General features: G+C 47.4%; 1 protein-coding gene across 4 annotated transcripts in view; it reads left to right on the forward strand.

Annotated features, from left to right (window-relative positions):
• The first annotated feature begins 596 nt into the window (after positions 1–596).
• The window catches only part of PC (pyruvate carboxylase), a 103,211-nt gene continuing 84,785 nt past the window's right edge, over positions 597–19,022 (forward strand). Inside the window, exons 1-3 of one of the 4 annotated variants that reach the window (XM_086676809.1) lie at positions 668–717; positions 5,015–5,108; positions 5,431–5,467. The gene's annotated coding sequence lies outside the window, so the exon portion shown is untranslated. Of the gene's footprint in view, positions 771–5,014; positions 5,109–5,430; positions 5,468–6,230; positions 6,255–19,022 lie in introns of those variants that run through there. The other 3 variants (XM_086676808.1, XM_086676810.1, XM_086676811.1) reach the window with 3 other exon arrangements.

The following is a 19,022-nucleotide window of genomic DNA, read 5'->3' on the forward strand; positions in this document are numbered from 1 at the left end:
AGGTTGCTTGTGCAAGGTCACACAGCGACGGCGACGGACTCCTGCCCATCACCCGCCTCCCCCCCACCCCCCGCAGCTAAGGGACACAATCATTCACACTCGCGTGGCACAACTGCCATCTCCTTCTTCCTGCCCTTTGCAAACACTTTTCCTCCGCCCTCTTCCCCACCCGCCCGCGTGTATCTGTGTCTAGCCTGGATCCCGGAGTCCCGGTGCGATCTGTTATGCTTGCGGCTTTGGGAGACACGTGCTACTCGGGTGAATGAATCGCACGTCCCCACCCCCGCCGACAGCCAATCACAGCGTGCCGGAGCCCCGTTACTTCCGCCTACTGCGGGCGGAGGCCCCGGCCGTGGGGCTCACGTGGGGCTCTAAAGACAAGGGAGTAGGAGGCTGTGCGCCAGGGGCGGGCTCTCCCAGCTTCCTCACCAATCCAGGGGCCCGCCAGCGACGCGAGGGGCGGGGCTGACGTGGGGCGCCAAGGCTTAAACGTGACGGGTAGGCGGAGGGTAGGGAGGAGTCCTGAGCCGGGAGCGGTGAGTGACGGGAAGTCTTGTCCAATAACAGGAGGGGTTGGGCTGCCTGAGCCAATAAGAAGTCTGTAAGGCGGGGCCAGGACTGCAGCAAGTTCGGTTGCGCGGAGACCGCAGCTGTTCCCTGTCAGTGGAGGCAGCGGCGGTAGAGACGGTGGCGACGACTTGCGGCGGAGGCGAGGAGGTGAGTGCCGGCAGCGCTGCGCACCTTCCTCTGCTCGCGGCGGGTCGGACCAGGTGGGCGTGCGCCAGCGCCGCCGCGGGGGAAGCTTATGTAAGGGTCGTGCGCGCCAAGGCGGTGCGAGCTCTACTAGTGACGGCTGGAGGAGACGGCGGCGGGCTTTGCGCGACGCGACGTGCGCCGCCCCTCCCCTCCCCCTCCAGCGGGCACGGCTGGCGTGGGTCCGCCCCCGCCCGCGCGCTCGCTCCCGGGACTCTTCCTCCGGACCCCGTCCCGCCTCCCCTCCAGTCTTCGTCGGCGCGGGCGCAGCCAGGCCTCCTCCGCCCCGGGTCCCTGGCGGCCGCCGGGGCCCTCGTTCTGGTCCTCGGGCCCATTTTGCAGATGTAGAAACTGACGCACGCAGTTCCAAACGCCTCCCGCGAGGTCCCTGAGGGTTCGAGCCCCAGTCCGGCAGGATCCGGAGGCCAAGTTTTCCCCAGCATACTGGAAGTTCAGTTCTGAAGAAAGCCGGGGCTTGCGAGGCGGGGGTTTTCCGTGTCCCAGGTGCCTGCGCTCCGCCTCCTGTAGGGAGTCTCCTGATAACCGTGTCGGGCATTCTGGGTTCCACTTAGTTTCAGATGTGAAGCGGTAATTCGCCCGAGGCTGCTCAGCGAGGAGGAGGTGGGGCTGGCCTCAGCCCGTTATTCTACAGCTTTCTGCAGTTTACAAAGTACGCCAGCCTGCCGGGGGCGGTGAGGAGCAGCAGGAGGTCCGGGAAGTGCCCTCCCGGGCTTGGAATCCGGAGCCCTGGCTTTGAGGACCTGCCATACAGGTTCTTTTCAGTGGGACTTGCTTTGTGTACTTTTGAGAGAGTTGTTTCACCTCTGGCGAACTCTTTCCTCATCTCACGAATGCGGGGGTTGGGCCAAGTCCCTAGGTTCCCAGCTTTGAAAGTCTTAAAAATCGGATTGTTCATGGTGTGTGGTAAGCAGGCCAGGGTTCATTGTCCCCATTCTGCAGCCGAGAAAACTGAGGCCCCAAGAAGTGCCGGTATTTAATGCCAGATCACGATGAGAGCCGCTAGAGTCTTTACCAAGAAGTCTTTGCCTTGCGGCCCTGCCATCCTTCCCCTGCCTAGGATGCAGACACTTAGGGTGGGGTGGATGTGCTCAGCATTTCTAGTTACTCTCAGGGACAGCTTTTGTCTGCCCTTTCTTCATCCTAACTCTCGAGCTCTCCATGGAGCTCTCCATCGCATGCTTTTGCTCAGCTCCCATGCTGGGAGCCCTAGAATGAACACTGAGGGAAGATTTAGGGGATGAGGTTAATCCTTGCTGTAGGACTGTTGCAAACTGGGGAAAGAAAAAGAAACCATCTAAGCAGCGGGTCAGCATTGCAACAGATGTTTGTAGAGAGCCTGGTGTGGGTGAGATCTGGCCCCTAGGGGGATGTGCAAGAGGAAGTTCAGTAAAGGCCCACAAATCAGGGCAAACTGCACACTAAGGCCAGGGAGAGGAGAAATGGGCTGGCTGGGGCTGGACTGGGGAAGGTTTTATAGGAGGAGGTGAGTCATGAGCCTCCTTCAATTCCACTGGAGCCGGCAGTGAAGAAGCAGTGATTGGATTTGAGCCGTCCAGGTTTTATTATGGAGGAGAGGTGAGTTTTCAGCAATTAGAACTTGCAAGAGAAAGGCTGAGGAATGTGGGGGGAATAGCACTTCCCAGTTGAGTAGAAATTTGGTCGGTCACTCAGAAGAGGCCTCTCCAAGAGATGTAACAAGGTGAGGGCACTGGCTAAGGTGCAGAAAAGTCAGAAGGGAGATTGGGTTCCAAAGGTACTGGGTAGGGCTCCCAGGGCCCAGCAGCCGGCCCGAGCTACAGGTTGTGTCTGTGTTCCAGGGAGCATCTTGTGAGCAAGCATCCTGTGTTTCTCAGTGGCTGCCCTGCCCTGTTGGAAGGGGCTTTGTTCAAAATAGTTGCTCAATATCTGTTTGTTGAATTGAATTAGGTTGCTGGCCAGAATTTCCACAATTTGTCCCAAAGTCCCCTCTGTGCCTTATTTCTAGTTCTCTCTCCCGAAGCCTGCTCCAGCTTGATGGACCCTATCTGTGCCAGTTCTCACCTCCAAGATCACCCTTCAGGGAGGTTTGCGGTGGCTATAGCCTCTTGCACTCCTGCTGCCTTTGATGTAGCAATACAGGCTGCTTGCCCCACTCTCCCCCCCCCCCCTTTTTTTGGTCCTGCTCCTAGTTTTTTCCTTGTCTCACTGTTGGCACCCCAGTACCCCGGGTGCTGTGCTAGGGGCCAGCCCTCCCAACACTGCTTATAGCGGTCCTGAGACGTTAGCAGGGTGGACCTCAGACCAGGGTCATTCCAAGTTGCAGTTCGCTGTGTCCTTCTGCCCTGTACCCGGTCAGTGCTGTTGACACATGTTTCAGGTGAATTACTGGAAATGGCTCAAATTGGAAACCAGTGAGGAAGGAAGGGTGGAAGTTGGGGAGCCAGGAAAGAGTCACGTTTGGGAGCCGCAAGGATGATTGTCGTTGGGCAGTGAATCTGGGAGGAAGGCCTGGCAGGCCCCAGACCGCGCAGATCTGTGGCTCGCACTCTCCTGCGTAAGTTGGATGCCTCACCCAGGTAAACATTTTCCTCGAGGGTTAGTGTGGGCCTTCTCTTTGGCTGCCTCCTAACAGCATCTGACCCTCTTCCGAAGGGGCCCCTACCCCTTTTATGCAGAGAGAGTGCCTGCTTGGTGGCTAGTTTCTCACCAGAGACATCTTTTGCAGAAGTGGGCCATTGTGCCTGCATACTCTGAAACCTCACCTGGGCCTGGCTGACCATCCCTTGGTCCCTTTGCCCCCACTGCCTGTAGTCTTAGTTGTGGGGACGTTGCCAAACTGCCAAAGGAGTAGGGCATGACAGCGGACTTTGGGAAATGACAAAAAGAACCATTTCCTCTCACCTACTGAATACAAAGATGTGATCCCATCTATTGGCCTTTTTCTTCCGTTTGTCACCAAAGGTACCGTCTTCTGCCTCATCTGAGACTGCTTGCCGTCATCCTGGACTTGTGTCCTAGTGTCCTTCCTCCACTCTTGTTCCTTGGTGACGTTTCCTGCAGGGTTTTGCCTCTTACCTTGTCCTGTCAAAATGAAATTATTCTTCAAGACTCAGGCTTTCCTGCATTATTCCCAATATACTCCAAATCTATTCAGTTGGATGTGGGCTGTCTCTTTTCATAATAACGATGATAAATGACTTCTTGTTATTTTTTTTTTTAATTTTTTTTTTCAACGTTTATTTATTTTTGGGACAGAGAGAGACAGAGCATGAATGGGGGAGGGGCAGAGAGAGAGGGAGACACAGAATCGGAAACAGGCTCCAGGCTCTGAGCCATCAGCCCAGAGCCTGACGCGGGGCTCGAACTCACGGACCGTGAGATCGTGACCTGGCTGAAATCGGCCGCTTAACCGACTGCGCCACCCAGGCGCCCCTGACTTCTTGTTATTAATCACAAAAGCCAACCTTTATTGAGATCTTACTGTATGGTGGCAGGGGACCTACTAGCCCCCCACATGTATTATGGCGTTTGGTCATCATAGCAACCCGACAGCAAAGGTACTGTTAGGTCCTCATTTGCAGGTCTGCCCCAGGCTGCCAGGCTCAGAGTCCCAGTTGGCTCCCTCTCGCGTATTCTCCTCTTTTCATCCTCTGTGAGCTAGCCCTCAACAACTTCCTTTTTGGCCTTTTGAGAACAGAGCCTGTGCCTTCTGGCAAGCTGCCTCATGTAAGGTATGTGCTCGATAAATATTTTATTGATTTGAATGCCCCAAACATTCATTTTTAGCCTTGACATAATCTATCAGGGCAACTGAGCTCCTAAGAACATGGATTCAGTCCAGTCCATTTGATCGCTTGCGGCCTGTGTCTCCATTTTGCTCTTTACTGACCGGTGGCTACAGCTGACTGACAGGTGTGGCCTTCCAAAAACAAGTGGTCTGTAAACTCTGAAAGCCATGGGCTTCCGTGGGCCTAAACAGGGGGGTGTGCTCTCGTGTGTGGATGTGTTATCTCTGCAAGAAAAGGTCTGAGGAAATAGGGAAATAGCAGACCTATCAGCTCTCAGGTCAGTTCTTAATTAGTGTCAGGTTGCTTAGTGAGATAGGAACCAGGCTCAGAGAATCCAAAGGGGAGGTAGCTCTTGAAGGATTCGAGACAGCTCTGCGGAGAAAGTGGGCCTGGGGCTGGATGGAGGTGGGCAGGAAGAGGAATCATGTGAGATACAACAAAAGTTTCTAGTTCTTCTTATTCTTGTGTTGCAGGTGCCAGAAAAGGGTTTCACTTAAATGCTTCTTACTAAGCACGTTGGCTAATGTCTGAGAGCGTCCTTTGTACAGGCTTGGTGCCAGTGCTTTGGTGCGTGTTCCCTCCTTGGGAAACCCTGTGAGCTGGATGTTATTATTCCCATTTCACAGATGAGGAAACAGGCTTTGAGTGGTTATGGGAACGGGTGGCCAAGCGGCCAAGCAGCCAAGGTGGGGCCCAGACAGTTGGATGAGAGCCAGGGTGCTGTCAGCCCTGTGCTGTCTGGTTCCCCTCCACTCCCCACCCCCGGCCGCCTGGGATGGAAGCGAAGCAGCAGTTCTCTGGGTTATAAATCTATGTTCTTGCCACCCCTAGGGTCTCTGGGGGGTGCCTGGAGAAAGGAGGATAACACTTCTTTTTTCTTTTACTTTAGATAGCAGCTGCCACTGAGAGCTGACAGAACACTGAGGGTAAGTCCGTGCCTGAAGCCAGGTCGGTGGGATGCGGGTCTTCTACAGGAGCAGGTGTAGATTTTAGTAGTCCCAGCATGTCGCTTGTCAAGTTCAATAAATAAAAAAGGCCAAGCTCTAAGTTTTGGAAAATATAAGCAGTCCTTGTCTGTTCTTGATCTCTCTCTCTCAAGTAACACAGGAAAGTGACATCTGGCTGCCCGCTGGCCCCAGTTGGTAGCCGGCAGCCTTGGCAGGAGGCCTTACTTCTGGAAGGGTGTCGCTTGGGAAGCTGGTCAAGGGGAAGGTGGTGAGGCTTCTCAGGACCGCAAGAAGCACGTGTAGGGCACGCAGCCTCGGAGAAGACCCCCTGAGTCAATGGTACAACAGGCAGCTGGGCAGTGGGGCACTCAGGGAAGCGTGGAGCTGGGCACAGAAGGTGACTCTGTCAACTGGCTGTAAAAATGCTTGACGTGTGTTTCCAGGCAACGACACCCATTCTTGGGGAGTCGCAATGATGAAGGGGCGAAGGGGTGAATGAAGGCGGACCTTCTCCCACCTAGTGCTCAGGCAGCACTGTCCTGTGTAACCGACTGTTTCTCCCACACAGGTTTCCCTTGATGCACTGATCTGCGTGCATCTCCTCGGCCTAAAGCCAAGGCCCTCTAGGCCGCAATCCATCTAATAATCCAGTCCTATGTCCCGCTACTAGACCACATGAACGTCCCAGCCAGGCGCGATCCTCGCCTGTCTTGCCTTCTCCCTGTATTTCAGACACTGATGACGCTGCTCTTCCCTATATCCATAGGTAGGCCAGTTGCTATCCTCATTTCATAGTCAGTGGCCCTGGGGACTTTGTGGCTGAGGGACAGCCTTCCCCAGAGCTCATGTTCTGTGCTCAGAGTGCAGATTCCTTTGTGTAGGGATTTTTCTTGGGTTTCCACCCATTGTGTAGGGACTTTTCTCAGATAACCCTTCATGACCCGGGAAATGTTCTGCTTTCTGAGATGTTCCCACAGTCCTCTCTTGTCCTAAGTCTTGGACTGGATGTGGCCATTTCCACTCTAGGATTGTGTTTGCTTTGAAAAGTGGGTGGAGGGGCACCTGGGTGGCGCAGTTGGTTAAGCGTCCGACTTCAGCCAGGTCACGATCTCGCAGTCCATGAGTTCGAGCCCCGCGTCAGGCTCTGGGCTGATGGCTCGGAGCCTGGAGCCTGTTTCCGATTCTGTGTCTCCCTCTCTCTCTGCCCCTCCCCCGTTCATGCTCTGTCTCTCTCTGTCCCCAAAATAAATAAAAACATTGAAAAAAAAAAATTGAAAAGTGGGTGGAGTGGGGGCGCCTGTTTGGCTCAGTCTGTAGAGCATGTGACTCTTGATCTCAAGGTCATGCGTTCAAACCCACGTTGGGCATGGAGTGTACTTAAAAACAACAACAACAACAACACCTTCTCATCACATGAAAGTCATGGGAGTAAAGGCGATGGGTATGTAGTGAAAAGGGCTCTGGAATTTTGATAGACTCTGCCCTCCACCCGGTTTCCCTGCCCTGTTCTCTCTGCTTGCCCTCATCTTCCTCTTGGTTGATAGAGTTGCATGTTCTTGCTCTTACTTGCATCCCTGTAAGGAGAAGTGGGAGAGCTGGGTGAGGGCCCCAAACCACCTGTCTTAGGGAGCTGAGAAATTGGGGCCCAGAGAAGGCTGATCAGCAGAATCCAAGATTCTGACCTTACCCCTCCTTTATAAAGAGTATCCTCTTTTCTTGTATGTCTTCCCCCAAATCTGTCAGTAGCAAGGGAAAATTATTGCCAAGAAGGGCTGCCTCGTACCAGGTCATCTAATTTGTTAAGGCTTGTCTGGCACTTCATCTGTAAGTCCCTGCTGATTCCCCGGAGTTTTGCTTAGTTATGGGAACGAAGGCTCCCATGGAAGGTTGCCACACTGCCCTCCTCCTTTGCTGTCTCCTTGGTGATCCTGGAGGGAGAGGGATGCAGTTTTTTTGTTTTTGTTTTTTAAAGCAGTATGCCAGAGGTGTAACTGAAGCCACCCTAGCACCCCCTAATTGCTGTGTCACTTAGCTCCTTATCCTGATCGGCCTGCAGGTCAGAGAAAGGGTGGGTCGTGTATCCAAGAAGGCTCCAAGTACATTTCCACCAGTTGTGCGTGCAGTGGGGCCACATTCCACATGTGGCAGCTCCCCTCCCAAAAGACCTCCATCCCTGGCTGAGGCCTTAGGGAAAATTCCGTGATCTGGCTGTGCTGAGTCATGTTAGTCTGTGAGGATATGTGTGTCACCTTTCCCATGTCTGTCACTGGTCCGCCAGGGTCTAGGAAAGGCGCAGTTACTCACGGAGTGATGTCATGATGCTTATCTGTTGTATTTGCACATCACTGTATGCTTCTCCGAGTGCTGTTTTATTAATATGAAATCATTAATCATAAGTGTTTTTTCTGGATTCCTCTCTTACGGATGAGGAAACTGAAGTTCAGAGAGACTAAGTGACTTGGTGAGTTTCAGGTGACTGGAATGCCTGGGTGTGGCTTCTGATGCCACATCCCTCCCCTACCCCTGGGCTTTTGTGTAATGCAAAGATTATTTGGAAGTTACTTTGGTTGAAAAAAAAATTGGGGGCGCTTGGGTTGCTCTGCCGGTTGAGCGTCCGACTTCGGCTCAGGTCATGATCTCACAGTTCGTGAGCTCGAGCCCTGCATCGGGCTCTGTGCTGACAGCTAGGAGCCTGGAGCCTGCTTCAAATCCTCTGTCTCCCTCTCTCTCTGCTCCAACCCCGCTCATGTTCTCTCTCTCTCTCTCTCTCCTTCAAAAAAATAAATAAAAACATTAAAAAAAATTGATTTTCAATTTGTCAAAGTTACAAACTCAAAACAGCTTCTTCCTGTGAGAGCTAGTGTTCTTTTAAAATTTATTTACTTATTTATTTTTAATGTTTATATATTTATTTAAGTAATCTGTACACCCAGTGTGGTCTTAAACCTGTGACCCCAGCCAGTCAGGCATCCTAAGAGCTAGTCTTTTCCTTTTCTTTTAACTTAAAAAAACTTTTTTTTTAATGTTAATTTTTGAGAGACAGAGCATGAGTGGAGGATGGGCAGAGAGAGAGGGAGATACAGAATCCAAAGCAGGCTCCAGGCTCTGAGCTGTCAGCACAGAGCTTGATATGGGGCTTGAACTCATGAACCACGAGATCATGACCTGAGCTGAAGTCAGACTCTTAACAAACTGAGCCACCTATGTGCCCCTAGTCTTTTCAATTTAGCTTTTAAGTGTAGTCTACAGATCTTTCTGTTCTATTTATGATTCTAGAAAATTTTAACAATCAGTTTGTAGGGACCTTTTGATTAATACTTGATTCCATTTGCAACCTTAACTCGTTTGAAAATTGTAAATTAAATTTATAAATTACATTCAACTTTCTTTAATTGTTTTAATACTTCCAGTTGTTTTGCTTAACAAACATGCTTTAATAATTCCTGTAAATCTAATAAATTAAACTGACTGCTATCTTTTCTTAAACATCCTTATACTGTTTTATGTTTTACCATTTGAAGCTATTTATCGAGTCTTTTTAACATAATAAATTGCACATGTTCAGTGTGTGATACGTACGTTTTCATGTATGTATTCACTTGTATAACTGTAAGGTAACAGTTAAGACCGTGAACATATCCATCACCTCCGAAAGTGTCCGCGTGCCCCTTGATAATTCCTCCCCCCCCCCAACCCTGCTCCCCATCCCTAGTAATCACTGAACTGCTTTCTGTTACTGTAGATTAGTTTGCATTTTTTGGAATTTTATGTGAGTGGAGTCATATAGCATGTGTCCTTTTTTGTCTGGCTTCTTTTACTCGCATAATTATTCTTAGATCTGTCCATGTTGTCTCATCCATCGGTACTTTCCCTTTTGTTTCAGAGTAGTATTCTGTTATGCGGGTACCCCACCGTTTGTTTATCCATTCGCCTGTCTTTGGGCATTTCAGTTGTTTCTAGGTTTTGGTGGTTCTGAATGAAACTGCTGTGAACGAATGAATGTGGACATATATCTCCTTTTGTCTCGGGCATATGTATAGGAGTGAGTGCCTAGATCATAGGGCAGGTGTGTGTTTAACTTAAACTACCCAGCCTTCTTCCAAAGTGGCCACACCATCTTTTCCAACAGCAGCATGTGAGAGTTCCGGTCTGTCCACGTCCTCACCAACACTGGATATGGTCAGTCTGTTGAATTTTAGCCATTCTGAAAGATGTGTTGGTGTCTTATGGTTTCATTGTGAATTTCCTTGGTTACTAATGATGCTGAGCATCTTTGAGCTTCTTTATCATCTGGCATACTGATTTTAAACTTAATAAAATTCCTACCTAAAATCACATCTGATTTTAAAACCAATTACTCAGTTGCATATTTTAATTGGAATCTTGAGACTGTGTTGTTATTCTGAACAGACTAAATTCCCTGGAATTAAAGTATATAAAAGAACAGATAGACACAGATTTCTTAACACAAAATGATAACTATAGTTTTTATTGTCTTAGAATGTTTATTCTTTTTAAAAAAAATTTTTTTTTAATGTTTATTCAATTTTGAGAGACAGAGAGCAAGCAGGGGTGGGGCAGAGAGAGAGGGAAACACAGAATCCGAAGCAGGCTCCAGGCTCCGAGCTCTCCGCACAGAGCCTGGCGCGGAGCTCGAACTCATGAGCTGTGAGATCATGACCTAGCCGAAGTCAGACGCCTAACTGACTGAGCCACCCAGGCGCCCCTTAGCATGTTTATTCTTAATGCTTTATCTTGCTGGAATTAAAGAATTTTACCTCAAGAAACAATGCTATGATTGCAAACTACAGTAAATTACTTAACTAAGCAACTTTAGGAGTTTCGTTCTCAACCAGATGACATTTCTTTAAAATTCAAGAGATTCCTGGCCAGGATGAAACTAGATCTTTGCCTCTGAGTCCAACTGCTAGGCAGAGCCCAGTTCGTTGCCGTTTTGCCCTCAAATATTTGGGGATGGCCTCACAGCTCATGTGCCCCAGATTCAAGCATCACATTAGCCTAGTCTTCCCATGGAACCTGTGTACTCTTCTACCCAGGCTGCCTTTAACCTGTGACTGGACCACTAGATTCAGTTAGCCTATTTAAGGCCTCATTTCTCACGCACTATGGGCACAAAATAGGTGGGATTAAAGTACAAAATAGGTGGAACTGAGATTCTGTGTATCTTTCGAGGCTTTGTCTGATCAGGTGGCTGTAAAATCTGGCCACTGATCCTGCAGTGCTAGTCTTGTGAGTCTAGGTCTGGCATCACCCCCCTTGCCCCCCCCCCCCCCCCCCCAGGTTCTTACATCACCTCAAATGAAGAGAAAAGAAGTCTGGTACTTAAGAGTACTGGTGGTTTCTGGTCAGGCTTGGTTACCAAGAGATTCTGGCACCAAAAACCAATGCCTGCCTTTTCCTTTTCCTTCAGCTCACCTATCTGGAAATGGTGAGAACTCTTGCTTCTCCCTGACCTTTCAGTGAAGAGCTAGCAATGTCTTTGGAGGGGCCGTTACCATCAAATTCTTACTTTTAAATGATTTGTTTTAATGTTTGTTTATTTTTGAGAGGGAGAGAGAGAACAGGGGAGGGGCAGAGGGGGGCGGATAGAGGATCCAAAGTGGGCTCTGCACTGACAGCCGAGAGCCCGATGTGGGGCTTGAACTCATGAACCGTGAGATCATGACCTGAGCCGAAACCAAGAGTCACGACCTTAACCGACTGAGCCACCCAGGTGCCCCACTATCAAATTCTTACAGATTCAGTGTTAGATGATGCGTGGATGTGGTGGACTTGAGTCACTGGGTGTGGCCTCAGGAAATGTGGGTGGCAAGTGGCACCTGGTTGAAAATTATTAACGCAGCCTCGCCTCTCCTGCGATGGTCGATGCTGATGTCGCCCCATACGGGTAAGAGTGAAGGTCTGTGGGGTTCCAAGAAAAACAAATTTGAATGGGGGGACTGTCTTAGGTTCCTGCTCTGCAGTTTGAAATACAGTCTCTCTCTACCTTTGGCTCTGAGTTCCCCCTTCAGGTGGTGAAGCAGCACTGTCTGGTAATAAACAGCATATGAGAGTCTATTAATGATGGCAGTGACATCACTGAGTGACACAGTCTTCATTCGGAGAGTGTAAAATGTGCCCCACACAGGGCAGGGCATTAAATGGCGGGGGAAAATTAGACACAGCAATGTCAGTTCTAGAAATATAACCTAAAGTGTGACAGGGCAAGCGTACAATCTAGGCTGTTCAGATCAGCAATTTTACAGCAGAAAATGGGAAGCCGAGGTGTCTGGCTGGCTCAGTCCATAGAGCTTGTGACTCTTGATGCTGGCGTTGTGAGTTTGAGCCCCATGTTGGGTGTAGAGCTTACTGAGAAATAAAATGTTAAAAAAGAAATAAAATGGGAAACCACCAAAATGTACATCAAAAAAGTATTGCCTCACATGCTGTCTGTTCACTGTCATACAGTGCAGCTTTAAAAATAGCCCATGTACTCTAATCAAACTGTTGCTCTCAATTTATTATTCCAGAACAAGAGCCACGATGCTTTTTCTTGAGAAAGGTATAAAGCAGAACACGTAACATCTCCTTTTTGGTTATTTTGGAATGCTGTGCCAATATTTTTTTCCCGGATGCTGGGACTACAAAATTACATGTTTACAACTTTTTGTTTGGCTGTGTCTTTTAATTTTGAATGATCAGTCTTAAAAAAAATAGAGAAGGGCATAATTTATAATATATTTAGGGCTCAAAATGAGGGACATGATGTTTAAGTATCAGAGTTCCTCTCTCTTACCCCTGTTCTCCAAAAAATTGTTTGGAGGGGGATAAAAACCTCTTTTTCTTTCTTTCTTTTCTTTCTTTCTTTCTTTCTTTCTTTCTTTCTTTCTTTCTTTCTTTCTTTCTTTCTTTCTCTCTCTCTCTCTCTCTCTCTCTCTCTCTCTCTCTTCTTTCTTTCTTTCTTTCTTTCTTTCTTTCTTTCTTTCTTTCTTTCTTTCTTTCTTTCTTTCTTTCTTTCTTTCTTTCTTGTTTATTTTGAGAGAGGGAGAGAGTATCCCAAGTAGGCTCCCTCTGGTAACACAGAGCCTGACATGGGGCTCGAACCCACGAACTGTGAGAACCTGAGCCGAAATCAAGAGTCAGACGCTTGACTGAACCACCCAGGCACTCCTGAAAGCCTCTTTCTAAATACCACACAAGATATAGATTCTGGGGAATAGTGGAAGAAAGACTTTTCTTAAAAGGTGCTCCTCCATAAAGAAATGAAAAAACTGGCAAAAAGTGTCAAAAATCATCTTTTTCAGAACTCAAAGGCTTGCATCAGTTGAAGGAACATTTATTCAAGAGAAATGGCCAAATCTTTTCTTTCTTTAAAAAAAAAAAAATTTTTTTTTTTTTTTAATTTACATCCAAGTTAGTTAGCATATAGTGCAATAGTGATTTCAGGAGTAGATTCCTTAGTGCCCCATTTAGCCCCTCCCCCCTCCCACAACCCCTCCAGTAATCTTCTGTTTGTTCTCCATATTTAAGAGTCCCCCTCCCTGTTTTGTCCCCCTCCCTGTTTTTATATTATTTTTGTTTCCCTTCCCTTATTTTCATTTGTTCTGTATCTTAAAGTCCTTATATGAGTGAAGTCATATGATATTTGTCTTCCTCTGACTGATTAATTTCGCTTAGCATAATACCCTCCAGTTCCATCCATGTAGTTGCAAATGGCAAGATTTCATTCTTTTTGATTGCCGAGTAATACTCCATTGTGTATGTATGTGTGTGTGTGTGTGTATATATACACACATACACATACCACATCTTCTTTATCCATTCATCCATCGATGGACATTTGGGCTCTTTCCATACTTTGGCTGTTGTCGATAGTGCTGCTATAAACATTGGGGTGCAAGTGTCCCTTCGAAACAGCATACCTGTATCCCTTGGAAAAAAACCTAGTAGTGTAATTGCTGGGTTGTGGGGTAGTTCTATTTTTTTTTTTTTTAATTTGTTTTTTTTTCAACGTTTATTTATTTTTGGGACAGAGAGAGACAGAGCATGAATGGGCGAGGGGCAGAGAGAGAGGGAGACACAGAATCGGAAACAGGCTCCAGGCTCTGAGCCATCAGCCCAGAGCCCGACGCGGGGCTCAAACTCACGGACCGCGAGATCGTGACCTGGCTGAAGTCGGATGCTTAACCGACTGCGCCACCCAGGCGCCCCATATTTTTAATTTTTTGAGGAATCTCCATACTGTTTTCCAGAGTGGCTGCACCAGTTTGCATTCCCACCAGCAGTGCAAAAGAGATCCTCTCTCTCTGCATCCTTGCCAACATCTGTTGTTGCCTGAGTTGTTAATGTTAGCCATTCTGACAGGTGCGAGGTGGTATCTCATTGTGGTTTTGATTTGTCTTTCCCTGATGATGAGTGATGTTGGAGCATTTTTCCATGTGTCAGTTGGCCATCTGGATGTCTTCTTTGGAGAAGTGTCTATTCATGTCTTTTACCCATTTCTTCTCTGGATTATTTGTTTTTTGGGTGTTGAGTTTGATAAGTTCTTTATAGATTTTGGATACCAACCCTTTATCTGATATGTCGTCAGCACATATCTTCTCCTGTTCTGTCGATTGCCTTTTAGTTTTGCTGATTGTTTCCTTTGCTGTGCAGAAGCTTTTTATTTTGATGAGGTCCCAGTAGTTCATTTTTGCTTTTGTTTCCCTTGCCTCCGGAGACGTGTTGAGTAAGAAGTTGCTGCGGCCAAGATCAAAGAAGTTTTCATCTGCTTTCTCCTTGAGGATTTTGATGGCTTCCTGTCTTACATTTAGGTCTTTTATCCATTTTTGTGTATGGTTTAAGAAAGTTTATTTTTGTGTATGGTTTAAGAAAGTGGTCCAGATTCATTTTTATGCCTGTTGCTGTCCAGTTTTCCCAGCACCGTTTGCTGAAGAGACTTGTCTTTATTCCATTGGATATTCTTTCCTGCTTTGTCAAAGATTAGTTGGCCGTACGTTTGTGGGTCCATTTCTGGGTTCTCTGTTCTGTTCCATGGATCTGCGTGTTTTTGTGGCAACCAAATCTTATTTTCAACAGAAGCTAGGAGTCATGCAAACAAGGAAGAAAGAGTGGCACATACACAGGAAAAGCTGTCGATAGGAACTCTTCCTAAATGGGGCATCTGGGTGGCTCAGTTCGTTTAGCATCTGACTTTGGCCCAGGTCATGATCTGGCAGTTTGTGAGTTCAAGCCTCACCTCAGGTTCTGCACTGACTGTGCAGAGCCTGCTTTGGATCCTCTGTCTCTCTTTTTCTCTCTGCCCTTCCCCTTGTGTGCTCTCTCTCTCTCAAAAATAAGTAAACATTTAAAAAAACTGTCCCTGGGGCGCCTGGGTGGCTCAGTCGATTAGGCGTCCGACTTCAGCTGAAGTCATGATCTCACGGTTTTTGAGTTTGAGCCCCATGTCAGGCTCTGTGCTGACAGCTCAGGGCCTGGAGCCTGCTTTGGATTCTGTGTCTCCCTCCCCTCAGCTCCTCCCAAGATTAAAAAAAAAAAAAAAAAAAAAAAAAAAAAAAAAATTGTCCCTAAGGAAGCTCATATGTTATACTTTTTAAGAGTTTAAATCAACCATGTTAAAATATGTCTGAAGAACTAAAGTGTGAGAACAGTGCCTTAGCAAATGGAGATGATAGAAATTACAAAACAACAACAACAACAACAAAAACACCAAAAAAATTCTGGAGTTGAAAAATCTAATAACTGAAATGAAAAAGTCACTAGCAGAATTGAGCAGGCAGAAGAAAGAATCCATGAGCTTGAAGAAGATAGGTCAATTGAGAATTACCCAGTCTGAGGAACAGAAGGAAACAAAATTGAAGGAAGATGAGCAGAGCCTCAGAAGCCTGTAGGATACCACCTAGCCTGTCAACATTATTAGACAACAGAAATTCAGGCATAGTAAATTTGAAGATCTGATTGGCTTTCTTAAACGATTCAGCATCCCAGGTAGTAAGTAGAGGAGCTGGGAGGAGTTGTACCAGGTATTTACAGGAAGGTGTTTACTGGAAGGAGTGGGAGGCAAGGAGTTATTAGCAAAAGAAAGGAAAGGGTTGTTCCAGACAAGGTCACTTTCCCTTAGAGGGAGGAGCAGGGGGTCTTACTGTTATGAAACCAGGCTGGAAAGCTGGCTGAAAAACCTAGCACTCGAAGATCTTGGTGGATTGGAGATTTATTTAACACTGGTGGTCAAAGATCTGACCGCCAAATGCCAAGTGGGGCAGGTAATTTATAGTTGTCAGCCTCCATATCTGTGGGGGTTTCCATGTAAGCAGCAAACAAAGAAAGAAGCACATGGAGGAGGGGTCTCTAAGCTAGAGACCAGAATTTGTTTTAGCCCCATCAGCCATCTTTGGTGTACTTTATATACTTCTCCAACATTTTTAGATGGATTACCTTATTTTCTTCTGGGCTTAAAAAGGCCCCTGTGACGATTAAGTCTTTGGTGCTTACCAGAAAATTCCAGGTCAATTGGTTTAAGATTCCACTCCTAGAGAAGTTGAAACTGAAAAATTAAGTCTAGGTTTGCTGTCCTGGGGGCAAGTGACTCCACTTTGAGCTTGTGCCTTTCTTTTCGTTTTCCTTTTCTTTAACGTGTATATTTTTTTATATTGAGATAGAGATAGAATGCTAGTGGGGAAGGGGCAGAGAGGGGATGGGGAAAGAATCCTAAGCAAGCTCCACACTGTCAGCACAGAGTCCAATGTGGGGCTTGAACTCCTGACTGGTGAGATCATGACTCGAGCCGAATTCACATGCTTAACCGGCTGAGCCACCTGGGTGCCCCTTTCTTTTCTTTCTTTTTAAAGTAAGTTCTAGGCCCAACATGGGGCTTGAACTCACAACCCCAAGATCAAGAGTCCCATGGTCTACCCACTAAGCCAGTAGCCAGGCGCCCCTGTGGGTTTCTTTTAAACAACATGTACATAATGGGAGTTCTAGCAGGAGAGGCTGAAGAGAAAGGAGCAGGATGAATATTTGAAGAAATAATGGCCAAAAACTTCCCAAATTGGATGAAAAGTAATTTGTGTACCCAAGAAGCTCAATGAACTCCAAATAGGAAAACTCAAAAGAGAGCCCCACCTAGGCATATCATAATCAAAGAATCTTGAAAGCAGCTAGTTAACTCATCACAAAAAAAGGGGTCTTTGATAAGATTAAGAACTCATTTCTCCCTGAAAACCATGGAGGAAGTGGGATGAACATGAATGCCGAATGAGGCAAACCTTTAATGTATTTGACCTTTGACTCTGAGATAGCTCTGACTTTGTGTGTCTCAAGGACAGCCTGTCACTTTAGTCCCTAAATAACAATTAGTCAAGGTCTTTTCACACTTGACCTTCAGGAAGTCTTTTACTGAGTTTCCCTCCCCAAGTGTTTCTAGAAATACCTAAGGAGTGCTTGTATGTTTGACCAAGCCTAGAACCTACATAGTAGGCCCCCCAGAATATTCGTTGAATGAAATCTACCTGGGTTGCTTACTTTCTTGACCAGCTGTCTGTCCACTCTTTCTGCATGGCACCTTGTTCTCCTGTCTCAGGGCTATTGCTCCTCTGCTCGTACCATTTTGCCTTAAACATGCAGACTGACCAGTTTAATAACTTCTCGAAGTACAGCTTTTAAGAACTATTACCAGACATTTCACAGAATTTTATTGAATGCTTGGGGATAGCAGAATGGACTTAACAATACAGAAAAAAAAGAAAGTTTTGCCTCAAGAAAAATAGAATGGCTGCTATAATCTAATAGTGACAGCCTCTCTCCTGCCCAGTAGCCATCAAGGTTTCAAATTGGGGTCCAATCCCAACCAGCATGTTGTCAGACACCATGGAGCCACCTACTGACGTTCTGTTGTTTCTGTTGTTGGTAATCGTCCTTACGTGTGGATAGCACGTTATGGCTTCATCATTTCATGAGACAGTTCGTATTGGCACTGGTTAAGGTCATGGTTTCACAATTTATGGATGACAGAACAGAGGTTAGAGGGGTTCAGTGATCAACCAGCTCTTCCAGTTAAGAGGCAGAGGCAAGCTTTGAAAGTGACACCTGAATTCTGGCTTCGAGTTCCTCCTGCTTTTCCACAGGGGATTAGAATGTGATGTGGCTGTGTCCCGGTGCGCATGGCTGAAGGGATCACCCTGAAACTCTCAGTCTTTCCTGTTTCATCTCTTCCATTTGCAGCTTCTGCCATCAGAGCCATTTGTTGTCACTTGGGCAAGGTCTCCTCTCTGTCGTGTTGCCCAAGGCTGAGGCGAGGGCCACTTCAGTGAGACCTTAGGATTTCCTCAGCCTTCCAGGCTTTTGACTGTTCTATTCCAGCTGGTTGCAGAGCAGCTCTTTGTATTTTTACTGACTTGAGCCATCTTTCCCTTCCCTTTTTTTAACTTCCCGTCGTCCTAAATGGCAGTTTGAATATTTGGCAGAATAAATTCCCCGTGACCTAATCCTGCATTTCACAATTGACTGAATGGTTTAAGAAGGGCAAAAGCTATTACCGTGCAATATTCCAAGAAATTCCTTCCTCAGGCGTTGACTGTGTGTGTGTGCTCTTTCCTGGATGCTGTACGGCTCCAGGAGGATCTGACGCGGCCCTTGCCCTTGGTGGTGCAGCTTGTGGTTGGGGAGAGAGGGCGTGCATGTGCCAGGGCAAAATACATGCCCGCTCAAGTAGTGCTTGTTAACGAGGGGCAGTTATGGCACTGCTCACTGAGGCTGATTCTGTGCCATGTGTGACGCTCACCACGAAAATGGATGCAGGCAGTTACCAGAGAAGTGGCTGAGAGCAGGGCTGGAGTCAGGAGTGGAGTTTGGGTTTAGCCCTTTACCAGCCCTGTCACTCTTGGCAGGTTCCTGAGCCCCTTCGAGCCTTGGTTTCCTCATCTGTAAAACAAGGACGATAAAACCCTTGTGGAGGGATTAAACAAAATCACTTATGTGAAGTGGCACCCATCAGCATGGTGGCCGTGTTGATGGTTGGTGGAGAACAGTTACAATGTGACCTTACTGCCTACATCCCAGTGACAAATACTGAGACCGGCAGTCTGTTCCTCCCAGCCCTCTTAATGTTAATGCCTAAGGGGACAAAACCAACCTTAGCCTGACAATAGCTAGGCCTGCAGGATTCTGTGAGTCTTCTCGGAGCCCTTTGGAAACTTCCCCTTATCTTTACCTCCCCCAGCTCCCCAGTATGTAGTCAGTCACCCTTCACAGCTGCAGCTCAGCTCTTTCTGCCCCCTGCTCCCGTGCTTTAATAAAACCACCTTTTTGCACCAAAGACAACTCAAGAACTCTTTCTTGACTATCGGCTCCGAACCCCAACACTTCAAACCACATCAACAAGGGAACACATTGCAGACAGTAGAGCACAGGAGCCCGAGGGCCTGTAAGCTGAGGGCACTGTGTCAGGTGGGTGGCTACTCAGGAAGGACTTCTTAGGAGAGCTGGCCCTGAAACAAGGGGCCATATTTGGGCTGGTGGAGAGGAGAGGACAGCATTC

The sequence above is a fragment of the Puma concolor genome, chromosome D1 (genome assembly GCF_028749965.1).
Source record: "Puma concolor isolate L17-30 chromosome D1, mPumCon1.1.hap2, whole genome shotgun sequence".
NCBI classification, from domain to species: Eukaryota; Metazoa; Chordata; class Mammalia; order Carnivora; family Felidae; genus Puma; species Puma concolor.